A 16,519-nucleotide genomic window follows, 5' to 3' on the forward strand; every position below is an offset into this window, starting at 1 on the left:
AATGGGTATTTTGCTGTTCCTGCAACAGATTTCCAAATGCGCCCCGGCCCGTGGTGACATTTAGTGAGGGTTGCCAACTTTTCAGTTAGTCTCTGAAGTAGAGCCTTTCGCAACAGCAGACATAAGCACATGATACCTTTTATCTCCATAATGTGAAAAGCACCATCTATTTACTACTACGTATCAAGCTGCTCCTAAAAGCATGCTTGTAAAGCCCGGATTGAAAAATTGGCACAGCTAGGCTTATGAAACTCACTGGAAAGTGGCCTGGCTTGCTTGTGTGCCTTGAACAGTACATTGATCTGCAGAAAATAAGCAGCAGAATACTTTTCCCAACATGGAGGCTTCCCCTTCACTCAAGCATTGTACTGTCATGAGAAAAGGTGGACTGGTGAAATTCTTGCTTCCATGCAACTGTTTAGAGGTACAGTGGTACCTCGGGTTACATACGCTTCAGGTTACATACACTTCAGGTTACAGACTCCGCTAACCCAGAAATATTCCCTCGGGTTAAGAACTTTGCTTCAGGATGAGAACAGAAATCGTGCTCTGGCGGCGCGGCGGTGGCAGAAGGCCCCATTAGCTAAAGTGGTGCTTCAGGTTAAGAACAGTTTCAAGTTAAGAACAGGCCTCCGGAACGAATTAAGTACTTAACCCGAGGTACCACTGTGTTAGGAGTCTCCCAAGGCTCTGGAGCTGGCAACTGTGTAAGTATCTGGTTATAGCATTAGAGAAGGATCAGGTATGCCTAGGTTCAAAATAACTGTTCAGAGCAACCTACATCACAGGGTTGTTTTTTGACTAAAATGAGGAAGGAGAACTGTCTGCTCTACCTCTATAATAAACAAACAAACAAACAAAAATGAAGTTACAAACAGTCTTTCAGAACAGCTGTAAGCTTTTTCTGTCTAGTCTTGCTTTTGCAAATGCAAACCAGCTGTAGATTTGGGTTGTGCCTGTGTTATGTGCAACAGGATTTCAGCTAGATTTATCAGTAGCGTGACCAGTTATGCATTTGCTTAAGAAGAAATACGATGTCCCCCAAAACTGGACAAAATAGGGCACTGATTTGCATAAAATGGGCACATGCTAATTTATGCCTATTTAGAAATGATTACAGGCAACTCCCCATGTAGGCAGAGGTTACATTTCTGGGTACCGCACTTATATGTGAAATCGCATATAGTGGGGAACACCATCTAAGAAGCCTATGAACACCCTCTAACCTCCGTGCAAGGGCTCCTGGGATTGCTAGCCATTTCTCTGCTTTTTCCCCACCATTTTTTTTGCAGTTTTCCTACTCTTTTTGGGTCATTCCCCACCACCACCTTTTTGCACAAGTCAAACATGCATTAAGTGGGAGACATATTGTATTTCTATTTAAATGGTAGTAGAGGTGGTGGGAGAGACGGTGAAGCTGTGGATTTTTTCAATCTGCTGTTCAGATGCTGGCAACTCCAAGGCCCCTGTTGTGCTTTCCTTTAGTTATCTTTAAACTGGATTAGACCTTCAATAGATGCCTCCTTCAGATAAGAGGACTGCCCTTTTATAAATTAAGGCAAATGGCCTCAGTGCGGTTGGCATGTTCGGTTTAGATCACAGTTCCTGAACAGCGATCAGTTCAAAAGGCGAAACTGAGACCACACAAAAAGTGCTGTTTTTGCAGAAAGTATTTCCTTAAAGGACTCCCTTCAAATGCTTATCTGAACCATTTAATTTCATCATTGTCATCATTGTGAACTGGGTTGAATGGATGCAGTGAAGGAGCGGGTTCCTATATCTTCCACGGTTGCACAGAAGAGGAAATTTCAGCCGGAGGAGAACTAATATATTTCTGTGCCTGAGGCAGAAAGTCCAAGTGGCCTCTGGCAATGATACAATCCCATTAAATAGCTGACAAATGGTCCTCTAATGTTATCACAATATCTGCCATTTGAGACAGGCTGAATGGCAAACAGCTTTTGACAAGATTCCTCCTTCTGGACAACTTTTAGAAGTACAGATCTGTGTCCTTCTTTGCCTGATGCACAGGAAAGAAAAATATAAAGGTGGGGAGGGTAACTTAAAGGCAGCAAGCCTCTAGATTTCTTGAATTATCTCTTACTGTTCTGCTCCAGAAGAGCACCAGGGCAAACTAATCTTGTTGAACTAAAAGAAAGCATGTTTTTCGCAGAAGCAAAGAGGTTTACATTTTGCAGGTGCCTACGACACCCTTGGAAAGATAAGAGCAGCAGGCAGGGATCCTATGATTTGCCCTCTGGGTCTAATTATATTATATATTCATGACAAAGACACTAATTGCTTAATTATAATGAATTGTTATTATAGGTTTGATCTGGAACCCAAAGCAAAAGTGTTTAGGATTGGGGGAAAACAAACATCAAGCTAGTTGTCTTCTTTGAAAAATCCAGGCTTAATCATTAATTGATGTCACAAGCCTGCCTGAGGGCTCTGTGGAGGCTCACGACTTTAAGAATAAATGTAGCCTTCTTGGCTCATAAGAAAAATTCCAAAGGAATAACAACAACAAGGTCAATGCACAGTTAGGGAAAAATATTTGACAGCAAACATAGCTTATTGGCTGATTTTCAATACTTATAGTTATATCCTACACATTTGGTCCAGAGTAGCTAACACAGCATATTTGAAATAGCAAATCATATTAAAATAATAGTGGTGATGATGCAAAAAGCAATTCAGCTTTGGAATACCAGGTGACAATTTAAAGCAGGTTGGCATTCAAACTATTCCCAAAATTCTAGACTCAGAGAGGACCTAGTAAGCCGTTCAGTTCAGCACCCACAACAGATGTGCTCTCCAGCTTCTGCTTAAAAATGGACAGTCCACTCTGTTTCTGGGTAATAGTTCCATTGTCAAACTGCTCTTACTATCAAACCGTTTCTCCTAATGTTTCACCAAAATCGACCCTCCATTAGATCTAGCCCTCCTGCCCTCTGGGGGCAGCAGAGGTCAACCCTTTGCCCCCTTCCATGTGACAGATCCAATAGCCCTTGCGGCATCCAACTGGCGATCTCCAGAAAGCAAGCAGGGAGGAAAAGACTTGAAATATACACCGTTGTAACTTCTTCCTTAGACATGTTGAGTGAGGGGACCTGGGGACTTCCCAACGTGGTAAATTTCATAACCCGGACACTGCTACCAAGAAGACGACAAAGAGGAAGGTACATCTCCTGGAAGGAAGAAGATGGCCCATTGGATAAGCCTGGTCCCAAGCAGTTGAAGTCTTAAGGCAATAACCAGCATCTTGAAATACTGTGCATTTCCTCTTGCATGAAATGGGTCTTGCTTTAAATTACCTGGTATTTCAAAGCAATAAGGGCCCTTTAAGGGTTTGAACACCCAAACCTCAGCATATAAATATTTACCCAAACACATCTGCCTGAAGAATGCTCTAAAAACGGCCAGCTTTGTAGCCTAATGTCGGCGGGCTTCATCTCTGGGGACTTCAGTGTGACATGGAAAGTATGCGCATACAGATGCATGCATGCTGCTCCCAACATCCACACACCCACACACACCATCCAATTTCTTTTTTTAAAAAAAAGGATTGTGGGGTGTAATTCAACATCACCAGGGGTAGGCAACCTCAGGCCCATGGGCCACAAGTGGCCCAGAGGGGTTGTTTAACCGGCCCATGAGCTGCCTGCTCGGCGAGTTCTTGCATGCTGCGCTAAACCAGTGCAGCACGGCACCGGCACTCGCTTCTGCAGTGCCGGAAATCGTGTCTGTGCAGACACAGACGCTGTAAATCGCGGGTGCATGCACTCACACACACGATTCAGCTCACAGAGGGGGCTCCGTGGCAGTGAACTGGCCCAGGCAAGGTAAACCTTGCCGACCCCTGAACATCAGCTAAGATGGCCGGTCTGTCAGCACAAGCCTTTCTGGTTGTCAGACAGGATAATCTCTCCTCTCCTCTACTCCATGCCATGTTTTCGGGGTTTTCCTGACCTTCCCAAGCAGAATTGGAGAGGGCGGGGGGGGGGTGTAGGGGGAAAGTCCCATTGCACTAGCTGGACTCATTGCACTGGCTTCCAGTAACAGGGATTGTGGATATGCATCAAATACAGAGTTGCCATATTTCAAAAAGTGAAAATCAGGTCACATAAAATTGTTGAGCTTTATTCCCCTGGCAAATCTCAAAAGAAGAAGAAGAAGAAGAAGAAGAAGAAGAAGAAGAAGAAGAAGAAGAAGAAGAAGAAGAAGAAGAAGAAGAAGTTCTTTAGCTATTTTTAAGGGAAATCGCCAAAATCTAGACTTCCGACATGGATTAGCCATACATCCGGATTTTCCCAGACACTGTTTCCAACTGCCATATTCTGGATTTGTCCAGGAAATTCCAGACGTATGCCAACCCTAATACTTCAGCATACATACCATGGTAGGCCTGTGTATTTCGGACTGGTAAATGCATGGATTGGAGCTTCAGCCACAACTTAATCAATGTTTTTAACAGCTACCAGACAGTGAACATACGTAGATGGATATTTACTATTCCCAATGAATCGCTTTATATATAAATTTCAAGGCAATTTACGATAAGAACAATTTAAGAAAAAAACAAGGAACAGCTAAAGATATGAATTACAGATCCATATCCAAAGCAGCTGGAACAGCTTGTTGAAACAAAATCCCTCCCCAATTGTTTCAAAAAAATACATGTAGTAGGTGCAAGTTGTATCTCAATGGGAATTCCTGCTCCACAAAATATACTCCATCAGGGATGTAGCTGAGCATTGCTGCCTCCTTCTATGAAGAAGAAGAAGAGTTTGGATTTGATATCCCGCTTTATCACTACCTGAAGGAGTTTCAAAGCGGCTAACATTCTCCTTTCCCTTCCTCCCCCACAACAAACACTCTGTGAGGTGAGCGGGGCTGAGAGACTTCAAAGAAGTGTGACTGGCCCAAGGTCACCCAGCAGCTGCAGGTGGAGGAGCGGGGAATCAAACCTGGTTCACCAGATGACGAGACTACCGCTCTTAACCATTACACCACACTGGCTCTTTATGAGCAGTGATGTCACCTGCTAGAACACATGGGGAAGTGCAGAATGTTGAATGAGCTACCGAATTCTTCCTGAGAATTTTAGCCTCTTTTTTGCTTTTTTTAAAGTAGGTTTCCAGCACTCAAGACTAGAAGAATATGCATGGAAGTGAACGAGCAATGCCCCTTTCCATGATTAGCTAAAGCAGATTAAATTATGCAAACTGAGGAATTCGTCTCTTGAAATATAAAGCAGCTGCTTCCAAGTCTGAACATTCATTAGCGTTTCATCCTATAAAATAATGGCTTTTTAATGAAAACAGAATAAGAAACAGAGGGCTCTTGGCTGATTTGCTATGGCATACAATAAAGTTATTGTTTTGCTTCCTCCTCATCTAGGGGGCCTTTCTCCATAAAGCAAACATGAATTGGGACATTGCTTGCTTGCTTCCTGTAGCAGATCTGAAAAAGGCATCACATGTCTTCATATGCAGCGCAAGGAGTTTTCTGTCCATTCAACAGCTTTCTTTTGAATGGTATCTTTATAATTCATCTGATTGCTTAGTAACTTAAAATGCTGGCTGCATTATTGGTCAGATATCGGGATTTGATTTCAGGCTGCTCTTGCCAATAATTGGCCAGAAGGAAAAAGAAACCCACTGCAACCTGGTCTGCTTCTGAGCCCAGTGAACAGAGTTTTGATATGCAGAAATGAGCAGGTGAAGCTATTCCCAGATCAGAGGATGAACACCCACTAAATAGAGGCCGTAGATCAAATGACAGGGACAGCTTTAAGAGTTGGCACCCTAACTACATATACGCTGTATAATATTATACAGGATTAGGGCTGGATCTAGACACATCAAAGAAGTGTTTCAGTTTAAAGAGTTGTAAATTTAAACAGGGAAAACAGGTGGATAAAAATGGGGCTTCACATCGCCATCTGGTGGCACAATATTATATTGCACATGCAACACATATACAGTAAAGTCCAGTCGTGGCTGACTCTGGGGTTGCGGCGCTCATCTCACTTTATTGGCCGAGGGAGCCGGCATACAGCTTCTGGGTCATGTGGCCAGCATGACTAAGCCGCTTCTGGCGAACCAGAGCAGCGCACGGAAACACTGTTTACCTTCCCGCCAGAGCGGTACCTATTGATCTACTTGCACTTTGACGTGCTTTCGAACTGCTAGGTTGGCAGGAGCTGGGACCGAGCAACGGGAGCTCACCCCATTGCGGGGATTCGAACTGCTGACCTTCTGATCTGCAAGTCCTAGGCTCTGTGGTTTAACCCACAGCGCCACCCGCGTCCCTTATATACAGTACTTATATACAGTACTGTACTGTAAATCGCCTTTTCTTTACCAGTCTATATATCTGAAGGGGTGATGAATGGAAAGAAGAACTCTTTCAAAGCACCAACACCAAGAACTCCCCAATTGTGCTTTCAAGATGACTAATGCAAATTAATAAAATGCTGCAATGTTTATTTAATTTAAAACAATGGGTTTTTGATGTTGTTGTTGTTTTTAGATTTGTGGGGGGGGGGGTAGGGTTAGCCTAGAAAGACGGACTTGGAGACCAAAGACTGTCAAGAAAATATATGGGAATCAAGAGAGATGTGGGGAGTGTTCAGGCTACAGAAGTTGCCAGGTCACACAATCCAAAGATTCTTGTCACTTTCGCAAGTCCTCAGCTGCTGAGAAAGATACAGCTTCTGCAGTCCTGCTTCTCCCTCCCATCCTTGTGAAGGTTAAAATAACAAGAGTCTTCCATGCTATAGCATAGAGTGGAAAGGTCCTCAAGAAGTTGAAGGACTCCAAACTCCCACCATCCCCAGACAGCATAGGCCAGTGTGGTGTAGTGGTTAAGAGCGGTGGACTTGTAATCGGTGAACCGGGTTTGATTCCCCGCTCCTCCACATGCAGCTGCTGGGTGACCTTGGCCCAACTCACCTCACAGCGTGTTTGTTGTGGGGGAGGAAGGGAAAGGAGAATGTTAGCTGCTTTGAGACTCCTGAAGGGGAGTGAAAGGCAGGATATCAAATCCAAACTCTTCTTCCAGGCCAATGGCATACCTTCCAACATTTCTCCAATGAAAATAGGGATGTCCCATTCCATAATGATAATTTTACTATCTAAACCCCACATATCTTATTGGGTTGCTCCAGTCACTCTGGGCAGCTTCCAACATATAAAAAAAATTAAAAACATTAAACATTTTTTAAAAAAACATTTCCCTGTACAGGGCTGCCTTCAGATGGCTCGGGGGTTGGATAACTCCATACCCTCCAACATTTTCCCAATGAAAATAGGGACATCCTTAGAAAAAGCGGGACATTCCGGGATCAAATCAGAAACCGGGATGGCTTCTCTAAATCAGGGACATCCCTGGAAAATAGGGACACATGGAGGGTCTGCAATGGTCAGGGTTGATGAGCACTGCAGCCCAGCAACACCTGAAGGGCCCAACCCTGACCTAGGAAAGTGGTGGGGAGGTGTGGGGTGTGATGAGATAAATAAAAATTTGGGTGAGACAGAAGAAGCCGTAGCTTTATCCTCTTCCACAGCCCCCTGTTTTAAGACACCACAGGTTCTCCAGGTTGTCATCTGCACTAGCTCTAAATACTATTTCTGTAGCAAAATCTTTTTGTCAGTATTGGAGGAGTAAGGTTGCTGGTAATTTCCTCTGCCAGCTCTAGAGTAATGGAGAGGAAATTTATTACCGAAGTTGCGTTGTGTCCTAACAAACCTCTGATAAACGCAGATCAGGCACAGCGTATACAGCTGCAATCCTACCTCTGTTGCGAAATAGCTCCATTGAATACAATGGGACTGATTTCTAAGCAAACACGCATGAGGCTGTAGGTGTAGAACAGGGGTAGGCAACCTAAGGCCTGTGGGCCGGATGCGGCCCAATCACCTTCTCAATCCAGCCCACGGACAGTCAGGGAATCAGCTTCTTTTTACCTGAGTAGAATGTGTCCTTTTATTTAAAATGCATCTCTGGGTTATTTGTGGGGCATAGGAATTCGTTCATCCCCCCCCAAAAAAATATAGTCCGGCCCTCCCTCATGGTCTGAGGGATGGTGGACTGGCCCATGGCTGAAAAAGGTTGCTGACCCCTGGGCTAGAATATACTCCTTCAGGAACTAATTTTGAATGGCTCTCAGGTATTTTACCTTTCTGAGCTGCAGTCCACTGTTTTTGCTTGATCTCAGCTGAATACAAAACATGTGAAAAAGCACTTTTGATGGAATTCCCTAAGCTGGCTGGTAGGCAGAGGGGAATCCAGTTATCCTCTCTCCTTTTTGCTTGTGGTGGGTTGTGGGGTCTGTGTGTATCACAGGAGCCAGCAGTGCTGTGTCTGATCATGCTTATCAACCCCATACATGCAATTGCTGTTGAAAGGAATGGGAATTATGTGTGTTTTGATGTGATAACTGGAGTTGACAGATGCCAGGCTAGAAGGGGCCTCTCTCTCTCTCTCTCTCTCTCTCTCTCTCTCTCTCTCTCTCTCTCTCTACCTTTAAGACCTCAAGAGCAAAGACTTCCCGCCCCCACCTTCCCTAACCAGCTGCTGCTGCTGCTGCATTCTCTACACTCACCTCTCTGGGTACAGGCTCTGCAATTCACAACCTCTGTGGTTTCAACAGTCTTATTTTGCTCGAACTCCTTTAAGGAACCTGGAAAGCAAAGACCTTGAAAAGTGTTGCTCTTTGTTTATGAAGATTCAGTTGAACCCAGTCAGATCAAGCTGTTGGAAAATTTCTGCTCTGGGCGGGAAAGGAGGAATGGGCAGGGGCCCCGACTTTGCAAAGGATGCTATCACTTAGCGCAGGGGGTAAGGGGTATCTTTTTATAGCCTGAGGACCACATTCACTACTGGACAATGTTCAGGGCCTTTGCCTCTTTTTATTCCCCCGCAATCTTGTTTGATGCACCTGAGCTTGCTCCAACTGAGTAGCTGTGTCTCGCCCCTTAACAAAGCATGTGATCGTCACCTGCCCCCCCCCAGCTTAAAAAAGCTGAGTGACCACAAACCTCCTCCCAGACCCAACAAGTCTCGTGATCTCCACCTGATAGGCTAGTAAGCTGGGCTGTGTTCTCTCGCCTGCCTCAATCTCTTAAAGCGTACTTGCTGCTGGGCCAGGCACCTCAGAGCCCATCGTGTTCACGGAGATGGGGGGAGCATCTCTGGTTCTGGTGATGTGTCAACTTCCCTTGATTCCTGCAAACTGTCAATTGCGACTTTGATGTCCACTGAGAACCTCTTAAACCCCCAACTTCCCTTCCTGCTTCTGCATCTTCAGCTTGTGCGTGCACCAGTCGTGGCTACACCCCGCGCATTTGCTCTAGTAACGGAAGAAGGCTTTGTGGCACTGGGTGTTTTGTTAATGCAGGGGTCAGCAAACTTTTTCAGCAGGGGGCCAGTCCACTGTCCCTCAGACCTTGTGGGGTGGCTGGACTTTATATATTTGTATGTTTATTAAAGATTTTCTTGATTTACAGAAGTGTGTGTAATGTCTCTCTCTTGTATTTTTTCCATGTAACATTTTTACAAATCAGTTTCATTTGTTGAGACATTAGGAAGAAAAGGGGGGAGGGGTGGGGGTGGCGATGTTTCTATTTTGCTTAATGTATGTAGGGTTTGGTGTCAGCGTTGTTTGTGCAGGTTCTCTGCTGTTCACTTCTGTTCCTTTGGTGGTGAGAGAGGTTGGGGTTGGCCTAGAGTGTGGTTGTTTGTTTGTGATTGACTGTGGTGATCTTTGTTTTCATGTGTGAGTGGGGTGGGTGGGTGTTTTGGATCAGGTTAGGGCTGGACTATATTTATTTTGAGGGGGGGTGGATGACCGAATTCCTATGCCCCACAAATAACCCAGAGATGCATTTAAAATAAAAGCACACATTCTACTCATGTAAAAACACGCTGATTCCCGGACCATCCACGGGCCAGATTTAGAAGGCAATTAGGCTGGATCCGGCCCCTGGGCCTTAGTTTGTTTACCCATGTGTTAGAGCATTAGTTAAGTAGAGCATTTGTGATTTCAGGACTGGAACTTGCTGGCTGACTGGGGAATGGGTCCATGGGAGCCATTTCACATCATGCAAGGCAATGCAGATGCCTTAGTGTTTCCCAGGTTTTTCCTCAAGTGCTGCTGTGTAGCACAGTATGTTTGCAAATGCTTTGGGACACATCACCAAGAGCAGCTGCTGCGCCGTCTTCTGCTCTGCCAAGGAATGTAAAGACACACCTCAGATTATTGGGTAGATGCAGACTAGCATCCAGGGTGCTTCCAGACTGTTGCTATTTTCATCTGGGATTCAATCACATCCTGGCAAATTCAGGTTGCACAATTGTTGCTGACTGGGAGGCCTTATATGATGAACTCACTTCCCAAAATAAATTAAAAATTAAACAAGTTATCCAGTAGCACCACCTTAGAGATCAACTAAGTTTGTTCTGGGTATAAGCTTTTGTGCGCATGCACACTTCTTCAGATACTTCCCAAAAGAGTGGGCTTTCCAATCAGCTCAGAGGAAACAAAATAATTCTGTGGAGACTGGGGGTGGAAGGGAAGAGAGTTAGAAGGAATTTGGTTTAAGATCCCAGTTGAACTTTTGCAACAAGGGAAGGAGCAAGAAAATGCACCGGAATGTGTGGGATAACACTGGCTTTGATGTCATCTAACCTCCCCACAATCAAATCAGGACGAATGCTCGGTCAACAAGTTGCCTGGAAGTGCCCATCACCAAAGTGTGGAGCTCCCCTGCAAAAAGTGGTGGACCTACATTTTGGGGGTCCTGAAGCTTCAACTGTCATGGGCCCCCCTTTGCATCCAGCCATGGAGTCTGTTATCTTCTTCAACAGAGTCCTTCCACAACAGATGGCCACAATTTTATTACACCTGTGCTACTGACTCTCAAACTTTGGGATTGCTGAAATATATCCAACAACAACAAATCAATCGATTTGAGTTGTTTGACTCAAATTGGGTCTGCTTGCTAGACCCAAATTTGTTAATGTGGACTAAAGTCACTTCTGGGGCCCCTCCAGGATTAGAGGCCCCGAAGCTTGAGCTTCATTACTTTCCAACTAGATCCTTCCCTGCCTGAAAGTGCTTACATGGCAAACAGCAGACTGGAAAGTGATGGCATGCTCAGGTTGCCACACATGTCAGCTCATAGGGAGCTGCTTTATGTGCATTTCGTTCAGTATTATCTACTCAGCGTAGGTGGCGCTGTGGTCTAAACCACTGAGCCTCTTGGGCTTGCCAATCAGAAGGTTGGCAGTTCAAATCCCCACAATGGGGTGAGCTCCCATTACTCTGTCCCAGCTTCTGCCAACCTAGAAATTCAAAAGCATAGAAGTGCAAGTAGATAAATAAGTACCACTGCAGTGGGAAGGTAAACGGCATTTCTGTGCACTCTGGTTTCTGTCACGGTGTTCCATTGCACCAGAAGCTATTTAGTCATGCTGGCCACATGACCTGGAAAGCTGTTTGTGGACAAACACCAGCTCCCTCGGCCTGAAAGCAAGATGAGCGCCACAACCCCATAGTTGTCTTTGACTGGACTTAACCATCCAGGGGTCCTTTACCTTACTCTGCACTGACTGGCAGCAGCTCTCCAGGGTTTCAGACGAGCCAGCTGGAGATGGCAGGGATTGAACCTGACACATTTTGCAGACAGGTGGCACTGTGGTCTAAACCACTGAGCCTAGGACTTGCCAATCAGAAGGTCGGCGGTTCGAATCCCCACGATGGGGTGAGCTCCTGTTGTTCGGTCCCAGCTCCTGCCAACCTAGCAGTTTGAAAGCACGTCAAAGTGCAAGTAGATAAATAGGTACTGCTCTGGTGGGAAGGTAAACGGCATTTCCTTGCGCTGCTCTAGTTCTCCAGAAGCGGCTTAGTCGTGCTGGCCACATGACCCGGAAGCTGTATGCCAGCTCCCTCAGCCAGTAAAGCGAGATGAGCTCCACAACCCCAGAGTTGGTCACGACTGAACCTAATGGTCAGGGGTCCCTTTACCTTTAAGTGCCCTGACACTGAGTTATGCCCCCTCCCCGTGTCCCCACTCACTGTGTCAGTGAGTGAATATGAGAAGCAACCCTCTTTTGTGTGGAACCAGCAGGATCAGGCATGTGACACTTTCTATTGAAAAGGTTAGCATGTTTTATTACCTGGTGTGAGCAAAACAAAATAATGGCTCCCAATCTTGTGTAGAAACTCCAGATGTGGCAATCCCTCTGCTGGCAAACAGACCTGTTTATCCCCATGCACTAAATTAGCCCCTGCTACTAAAACAAGCTGAAACTTCCTTCCACCCCATGTAGCCAGATGTGTATAAAATAAGCTTTTTCCACCTCCATTCATTCCCCAACTCCTTAACCGCCCTGCTGCTGTCTCTAAAATGCACTTTCTATATAACACACGGCAGAGACTGGAACATTTGCTTTCAGAACTTGGTTGTTGCTATGAAAAGATTTAAGTCAGGATTACAACAAAGTCTGAACAGACATGATGTTTAGGAACAGTTCTTCCCACGATTTTGCTAGCGCTATAGAAGAGCAGCTTTTGCATTCTGTTCTTGCGTATCACTTTGATCCGACATGCTTTGACCTGATAATAAATCCCACTGAATGAAATGGGAATTGCTTCTGAGCGGACATGCGTAGGATTGCAGGCTAAGTTGTCCTTACTTAAAGAGTTGTCCTTATTTGTGCACCACAGTTCAAGAAGGACACTGACAAACTGGAACGTATCCAGAGGAGGGCAACCAAAATGGTCAAAGGCCTGGAAACGATGCCTTATGAGGAACGGCTAAGGGAGCTGGGCATGTTTAGCCTGGAGAAGAGGAGGTTAAGGGGTGATATGATAGCCATGTTCAAATATATAAAAGGATGTCACATAGAGGAGGGAGAAAGGTTGTTTTCTGCTGCTCCAGAGAAGCGGACACAGAGCAATGGATCCAAACTACAAGAAAGAAGATTCCACCTAAACATTAGGAAGAACTTCCTGACAGTAAGAGCTGTTCGACAGTGGAATTTGCTGCCAAGGAGTGTGGTGGAGTCTCCTTCTTTGGAGGTCTTTAAGCAGAGGCTTGACAACCATATGTTAGGAGTGCTCTGATGGTGTTTCCTGCTTGGCAGGGGGTTGGACTCGATGGCCCTTGTGGTCTCTTCCAACTCTATGATTCTATGATTCTATGATTTAAAGAGTTGTCTCTTATTTCAAAGCTCCAGGAGATAACAGACACAAAACGGTGAAGCAAGGTTTCTGCACGGTGGCTGACATGGAAGGGCAGAGGATGGAGGAGATGGGGGTGAGGATCCTGGCGCGCCCTGGGAGAAGACTTGCAAGCTGACCTGGAGCATGAATTTTTGAAAGACCCTGAACATCAAGGCAGCCCTCAATGGGTCCCTGATGAAGGAGCACAGCAAAGTCAGCTGCAAGCTCTGCCACAGCTAGTGCCACCATTGAAGGAGCTGCAGGCAACTTCTCCTTCAAAGGCAGCCTCTGGGATGAACCAGGATACACTGAAGAGTCTTGTGGGCAGGCTCCAGAAGACCATGCCCACCACTGAAGAGAGGGTGCAAGTCATTGAGCAAAAGAGGAGACATCCTTTCTCAGCTCACCCAAGAACTCAGCCGAGTGTGGAATGAAGCTAACTGGATTTGAATGGTCTCATCCAAGCAGCTGAATGACTGTCATGGTTGCCATCCAAAGTACCTGATTCATACCTGACTCTCCTTTTTGAAGTTTCACTTAACCGCAATGCTCCCAGCACCTAGAGAGAGAATTCTCTGTATAACGCAAAAGCAAAAGATTCTCAGAAAGAAAATGAGAAAACAGATCCAAAACCATGGAGCTACTGTTCCTTATAAGAATATTATCGCACCATGCAAAATCCATGGGAAGGGCTCCTTCTGTGCAATCCTATGCACCCCACCCATCCCATAATTGCAGCTATGTGCATGATATTCCTGCTTGCGCAGCCTTCCCTTTGGTCACAAGGCAGCACACAGGGAAATTCCGCCAGTGTTTTCCGCCTCCCCTCCTTGCAATGCTTCTGAAACACAGGCCCCAGTTATTGGGGATTAGATAGAACAGATGCATGTAAGATGCTTAGCGCTTTGGTCCAGACAAGGCCACTTTCCAATCAGCTCAGAGGAAACAAGGTAATTAGATGGAATCTTGGCCAGAGAGAAAGAGAAGGCATTTGGTTGTTACTAGACCATAAGATTCCTGTTCCTGCCCCTTCCCTCTTTTCCCCGTGTTTCTCATTTCCCTCTCCTTGTACACAGCAGCTGATGTCAGCTAAGAGCTGCTAAACAGGTCGGGTCTCTGCTTAAGAAACTTGTGTCACTTAAGCAGGGCAATGAATCAAGAGTGTCCTTTTAAAAAGCAACAGCTTTTGGATCGGAGACAAATGGCGCTGTGTGTCCCTCTAGCTGTTCCTGGGATGGCAGGGAAGTTGGCAGGAAAGCTTCTCGATACAATTTAAGCTTTGTCTGACGGTCTCATCGTTAAAGAAATACACTCTGCTAATAAAGACAAAGAACATCAGTGCTGGGGAAGTGGTAGCATGCGGAGGGGAGATGAGCCACAATGGTTATTACCAGATAATATGGGTTGGGAGTGTGTGAATCAGACAGACTGAGATGGTTTGAGTTGATTGGCCAAACATTTGGAGACTTGCAGCAGAGAATGGGACACAAAATGCTGTTTTGGTCTCATGTAACTTTGACCCTTGGACGTGGGTGGCGCTGTGGGTTAAACCACAGAGCCTAGGACTTGCCGATCAGAAGGTTGGCGGTTTGAATCCCCATGACGGGGTGAGCTCCTGTTGCTCGGTCCCTGCTCCTGCCAACCTAGCAGTTCAAAAGCATGTGAAGTGCAAGTAGATAAATAGGTACCGCTCCGGCGGGAAGGTAAACAGCATTTCTGTGAGCTGCTCTGGTTTGTCAGAAGCGGCTTAGTCATGCTGGCCACATGACCCGGAAGTTGTACGTTTAACCCACAGCGCCACCCACATCCCTTACTTACTTACTTACTTTCTTACTTACTTACTTACCTACCTACTAAATGTGTGGCAGGAGATTTGAACCACTCCCTCATATGTAACTGAGTCGATTCAACCCTCTACACCAGAATATCCAGGTACCAGAGCAACAGTCCATGAAGAACTATTGCAGTTTATCAGGGGTGCATCTACAGAAACAGAGCAAAGGGACATTTATGGACATCATTCACAATACTACATCTGAATCGAGCCTCTGTCTGGGTCTGTGGATACTTTCATTGAGGCCTAGGCATGTGTGTACATCCCCCTCCCCCAGTCCACTTCAGTTTCTGCCAAAATCTGCAACCAGCTGTCATCTGGTAAATGCAGCTACTTGTGGAGGAAAATAAAGTTAATTCTTTTGAACCAGCAGCTTCTCTGTTCTGAAGGCTCAGGCTGGCAGCATTTCTCAAGCTGCCACTTGGAGAGTACTTAACAATGGCTCGTTGTGGCAGAGTTTTGACAAATAGCTGCAGCAGCAGAGTCCGTGTGTGATTTTTCTTAACACCCTGTTTTAGTGCTGGTACCAAGGGTCTCTTATGCCCCTGTGTAGGAGTAGGAAACTGAAGAAGAAGTGTGCATAATAAAACTTTAAGAACCTTTGAAGATATAAAGTACTGGGAGTTTAAGGCTGCAGGATTAGTTGGTGCTGCACTGGGCTTTAAACCTGACCCTATAATAAGCTTAGATCTAGGTATAAATGTCACAACTCTTTGAAATACCCATCTTCACCATCTTAGTCCATGTTGTGGATCTAAATATGCACTTGTCTAAAACAGAAAAATATGCTAAAATTAGTAATTTTAGTCATTAGTAATACGTGTCCTGCAATCCTAACCAACCTGATTCTGGGAAGACACACTCCTGCCATGCCACTTTCATCATGGCCACAGGCAGAACCTCCAGAATGTTTGAGCTCATGCCTTGCAAGTTTAGGCTTTCTGGTTAATGAAGAACGTGAGGCCAGTGTAGGCTTGAGTGCCTAGGCTGGGTCTTCTTAGGGTCAGGCTGCTTTGAAGTGCTGCCCAAAGTCTCTACAGGCTAAGCACCTCAGTGTGTTTTTAGGGTGGCATAGTTTGTTTTATTCTGTTTTGCTACTGCAGGTGCTCTTTCTGAATTTGCCCCTTTCCTGAACTGTAATTTGCTTCCAGATGGCGCCACTCTGTGGCAACCTCTGATAATTTACTGTTTTCTAATGGCTTCTGCAAAATGCTGTTCGCAAGCCTTTTTGCCACTTCTTGTGGCCTCTTTTTAGTGTTGGAGGTGCTGTTTCTATTCTGCTAGAAGAGCTGTTCCTCTCTACTCTGGGAAACACAATGCTGTCAGTCCCACTGCTTAGTATCTATAGCAGAAATTGAGAAAACCTAATCCGCGACTGGACCTAACAGTCAGAGGTCCCTTTGCCTTTACCTTTTAATTAGTATTAGGGGAACTTCTGCATGTTTCTCCTC

The sequence above is a fragment of the Podarcis filfolensis genome, assembly GCF_964270895.1.
Source record: "Podarcis filfolensis genome assembly, chromosome: 7".
In the NCBI taxonomy this organism is placed as follows: Eukaryota; Metazoa; Chordata; class Lepidosauria; order Squamata; family Lacertidae; genus Podarcis; species Podarcis filfolensis.